The sequence below is a fragment of the Phaseolus vulgaris genome, chromosome 11, assembly GCF_000499845.2.
Source record: "Phaseolus vulgaris cultivar G19833 chromosome 11, P. vulgaris v2.0, whole genome shotgun sequence".
Classification (NCBI taxonomy): domain Eukaryota; kingdom Viridiplantae; phylum Streptophyta; class Magnoliopsida; order Fabales; family Fabaceae; genus Phaseolus; species Phaseolus vulgaris.
In genome coordinates, this window is record NC_023749.2 from 36,550,209 (window position 1) to 36,555,652 (window position 5,444).

A 5,444-nucleotide genomic window follows, 5' to 3' on the forward strand; every position below is an offset into this window, starting at 1 on the left:
CCAAAAGTTTGCTAAGACATTGAATCGTTTGTGGTTAAAATTTCGGAAGCAAATTCAAAATAGCCAGCTCAGCATAAATATTTTTAAGTCACGCTTTCTGAACCTGAAATTTTCCAGTAGTGCTGTTTTGGTTTTTTTAATCAATTCTAGTGTCTTTCTTTAGGTTCCTTTTGTGTGCTATCCTTTGTCGAGTGCCTATTTTTATTTGCTTGTCCAATATCATTCAAAACTCATTCTAAGTTGTGTCATATAATCAAATCCATTTGTTGTGGTCCTGTTTTAAAATTTAATTTGTTTCTTGCTTTCTTTTCTTGACCTCTAAATTATTGGTGGATAAATTTCAATTGGTGCATTTTAAGTGGAATTGACTTTGTAGTGAGTCTATCTCTACTTAGTAGGTACTGTTTTGGAGAATTTAATTGCCTAATCATAAGAGGTTAAGGCAAGGAGCAGCAGCAAACACAAATATAAATACAAACACATACACTTTGGAGGACACAACAAAGAAGAGCAATTACAAGCCAAGGAGTGCATAGTATAGGGAAGCTGAATTTTAATTTGTGTAATTCAATTTCTTTGTATTCCTTTGAGTTGTAACCACATTCAACCTTTGTTTAATTAGTGGATTAATCACGTGTAGACGGTGAGTGTGCCTTCAAAGGCTCAAAGTGTCTAGAAGCCTCACCTAGGAATCGTCTAGTTTAAAGCTTTGTAGTTAGCCATCTTTAATTGTGCTTAGCTAGTTTACTTTATGGTAATTACTTGTTTAGCATTGTTTAATTACTTTGTTTGTTAATTGTTTGCATTATTTTCCTTTGCATAAAATTTGTCTTTTCATTCCTCATTGTAATCTAAGTTATTTACTTAGAAAAATAATTGTGTGAAGTTTTTGAGGGATAGGTTTTGGCAAGGAAAGACTTGGTACTTAAGAAGTCCTAGTGACTCACCTCTCTTTCCTGGAAAGCTACCTTCACTACTTTCCTTTTCTTTCTTGAAGTAAAATACTTTTAAACACAAATCTTTAGTCATGTCAACTCACTCTTCTAAATCTAATGAAAGTGATATAAAATCCATCAAATCTCTTTTAAAACAATTAGCCAAGGACTTTCAATTACTCTCATATAGACAATTGGAGCATGAGGCCCAAATCAAGGAGTTGAAATTGGCTAAAGAAAAGGATGAAAATTCTCAAAAATCTAAAAAAATATGTTCTCATGCATCTAGTTCTCAAGATCATGATTCTTTTGGGGAGGAAAGTCTTAGGATAAATGAGTATTATCGACCACCCCCTAGGAGAATTAGAAGAGATAGAAGAGAACAAGAGAGCCCAAGAGAAGTTAGGGTAGACCTACCTCATTTCCATGGAAAAGAAAACGTAGAAGTCTATTTAGATTGGGAAATGAAGGTAGAACAATTATTTGCTTTTCATAGAGTAAGTGAAGAGCGTAAGGTACCCTTAGCCACTCTTAGTTTCCAAGGGATCTCTATGTATTGGTGGACGACCTTAGAAAGAGATAGGCGTCTTCATAGGGAACCTCCCATAGAATATTGGAATGACCTTAGGGGAGCCCTAAGACGCCGCCATATTCCCTCCTATTATAATAGGGAGTTGATGGACAAGCTCCCAAGACTCCAACAAAGAACCATGATTGTAGAGGAGTATAGACAAAAGATGGAGCTATATATGATGAAAGCCTCCATTAGGGAGAATGAGTGCACCACCATAGCTATATTCTTAAGTGGGCTAAATCTTGAGATAAGAGATAGGGTTGAACTTCTACCTTATCAAGACTTGAATGACTTGGTTTAACTATGTATCAAAGTTGAACAACAAAATTTAAGGAAAACTTCAAGTCAAAGGGTAGGTTCATATCCTAACTCCTATCCAAAGAGAGATTTTAAAAGAGAGGGTAGTATATCAAAAGAAAAACCAAAAGGGACTACCAAACCCTTAGGCAAAGATACTCTCACTCCTCCCATTCGCACTAGGGATGTTAAATGTTTTAAATGCTTTGGAAGAGGACATGTGCAAGCACAATGTCCAAACCAAAGAACCTTGGTTTTGAAAGGAATAGATGAATATACTAGTTGTGAAGACGAACCTAGTGAGAAAGAAGAAGGGGGAGAAGATGAGAGAGTGTATCCTTTAGAGGGGGAATTATTGATGATTAGAAGAACCCTCAACAACCAACCTAGTGCAACCATGGAAACACAAAGAGAGAACATATTTCACACAATATGCAAAGTTTTAGAAAACATATGTTCTATCATTGTGGATAGTGGCTCATGCTGCAATTGTTGTAGCACTAGGATGGTTGAAAAGTTAAATCTACAAGTAGTTCCTCACCCTAAACCATACAAGCTTCAATGGATAAATGAAGATGGGGAACTAGCTGTGGATAAACAAGTGAAAGTCAAGTTTTCTATAGGTAACTACAAAGACAATGTTTTATGTGATGTAGTACCTATGGAAGCTTGCCACATCTTATTAGGTAGACCATGACAATTTGATAAGAAAACCATGCATAATGGTATAACTAACAAGATTGCCTTCACCCACAAAGAAAAGAAGTTTGTACTTAATCCTTTACCACACTCCCAAGTGGTAAGAGATCAAATACAAATGAAACATAAGAGGGATGAGGAGAAGAAAAAACAAAAATAGAAAAAGAAAAAATCCTTAGGGATCAAAAGGCGTGGGAGAAGAGTGTTCCTTCCCACAAGGTAATTCAACAAGACAAAACATTTGAAAATACCTTTGAAAATATGCTTCTTGTTGAACAACCTAGCCTTATCTTTTGTAAAGGAACACTTACATGCACTGCCATAAATCTTGAGACTATGATTCTACCTCCTCAAGTTGAAAATCTTTTAAAAGAATTTGATGATATATTCTCTAAAGAGGGACCCATTGGACTTCCTCCTTTTAGAGGTATAGAACATCAAATTGATTTGATTATGGGGGCAAGCCTACCAAATAGGCCAGCATATCGAACTAACCTCGAGGAAACAAAGGAGATAGAGTCTCAAGTACAAGATTTGTTGGAGAAGGGTTGGGTGCAAAAGAGCCTAAGCACTTGTGTTGTACCTGTCTTGTTGGTGCCCAAAAAGGATGGCAAATGGAGAATGTGTTGTGATTGTAGAGCAATCAACAACATCACTATCAAGTATAGGCATCCAATCCCAAGACTTGATGACATGCTTGATGAACTACATGGGTCAATCATATTTTCCAAAATTGATCTTAAAAGTGGATATCACCAAATTAGAATCAAGGAGGGTGATGAGTGGAAAACCGCTTTTAAAACAAAATTTGGACTATATGAATGGTTGGTGATGCCTTTTGGTCTCACTAACGCACCTAGTACATTCATGAGGCTAATGAATCATGTCTTGAGAGAATGTATATGTAAATATGTAGTAGTTTATTTTGATGATATCTTAGTTTATAGCAAAAACCTAGAAGACCACCTAAGCCACCTTAGGGAAGTTTTTCTAGTGCTTAGAAATAATAGTTTGTTTGCAAATAGTGATAAGTGTACTTTTTGTGTTGATAGCATAGTTTTTCTTGGTTTTGTAGTAAATAGAAAAGGGGTACATGTTGACCTCGAAAAAATCAAAGCCATCCAAGAATGGCCAACTCCACAAAATGTAGGAGATGTTAAGAGCTTTCATGGTTTGGCTAGCTTCTATAGGCGCTTTGTGCCTAACTTCTCTAGTCTAGCTTCACCACTCAATGAGTTAGTGAAGAAAGACACTACATTTTGTTGGGGTGAAAAGCATGAACAAGCCTTTCAAAGGCTAAAGGCTCAACTTACTAATGCACCCATTCTAGCTCTACCAAATTTTGCTAAAACTTTTGAGCTAGAGTGTGATGCATCGGGGGTTGGCATAGGTGCGGTTTTGTTACAAGGGGGGCATCCAATTGCTTATTTTAGTGAAAAACTTCATGGAGCCACCCTTAACTACCCCACCTATGACAAAGAGCTCTATGCACTTGTGAGGGCCTTAAAGACTTGGGAACACTATCTTGTTTCAAAAGAATTTGTTATACATAGTGACCATGAGTCTTTAAAATTTTTGAAAGGCCAACACAAGCTCAATAAAAGGCATGCAAAATGGATGGAATTTCTTGAACAATTTCCTTATGTCATCAAATACAAGAAGGGAAGCACAAATATAGTGGCGGATGCTCTCTCAAGGAGACATGTGCTCTTTTCAAAACTTGGTGCTCAAATTCTTGGATTTGACAACATAAAAGAACTTTATCAAGAAGACCAAGACTTTGCATCCATCTTTGCTAAATGTGAACATAGAGCACAAGAAGGTTATTATGTGTCCAAGGGGTATCTTTTTAAATAAGGCAAACTTTGTATTCCCCAAGGTACACATTGAAAACTTCTTGTAAAGGAATCACATGAAGGGGGACTCATGGACCATTTTGGAGTTGACAAAACTCTTGATCTTTTAAAAGGAAAATTTTATTGGCCACACATGAGAAGAGATGTCCAAAGACATTGTTTTATATGTATTTCATGTTTAAAATCCAAATCTAAAACAATGCCTCATGGACTTTATACCCCTCTACCGATTGCAAATGCTCCTTGGGAAGATATTAGCATGGATTTCATCTTAGGACTTCCTAGGACTGCAAGAGGTCATGACTCCATCTTTGTGGTAGTGGATCGTTTTAGTAAAATGGCCCATTTTATTCCTTGCCACAAAGTGGATGATGCTCAAAATATTTCTAAACTCTTCTTTAGAGAAGTGGTAAGACTTCATGGTTTACCAAGGAGTATAGTATCCAATAGAGATCCAAAGTTTATAAGCCATTTTTGGAAAACCCTTTGGGAAAAACTTGGCACTAGACTACAATTCTCAACATCATGTCATCCTCAAATGGATGGACAAACCGAGGTAGTCATTAGATCTCTTGGTACTATGCTTAGGGCAATCATGAAGGGCAACCACAAATCTTGGGATGAGTACCTCCCCCATATTGAATTTGCTTATAATAGAGTAGTTCATAAGACTACTAATGCTTCTCCTTCTGAAGTTGTATATGGTTTTAACCCTCTTACTCCTTTGGATTTGTTACCCCTTCCTAATCCACAAGAATTTGTGCATAAGGAAGGAGCTAACAAAGCTGAATTTGTTAAGAAAATGCATGAGAAGGTTAAAATGCAAATACAACAACAAACTGAGAAGTATGCCAAATACAACAATAAGGGGAAGAGAAAAATCATTTTTGAGGAAGGAGACTTAGTTTGGCTTCATCTTAGGAAGGATAGGTTTCCAACTAAGAGGAAGTCCAAACTTAGTCCCCGTGATGATGGACCGTTCAAAATCCTCAACAAAGTCAATAATAATGCATATAAATTAGATTTACCTACCGAATATGGAGTACATGATACCTTTAATGTCATTGACTTGTCTCCTTTTGT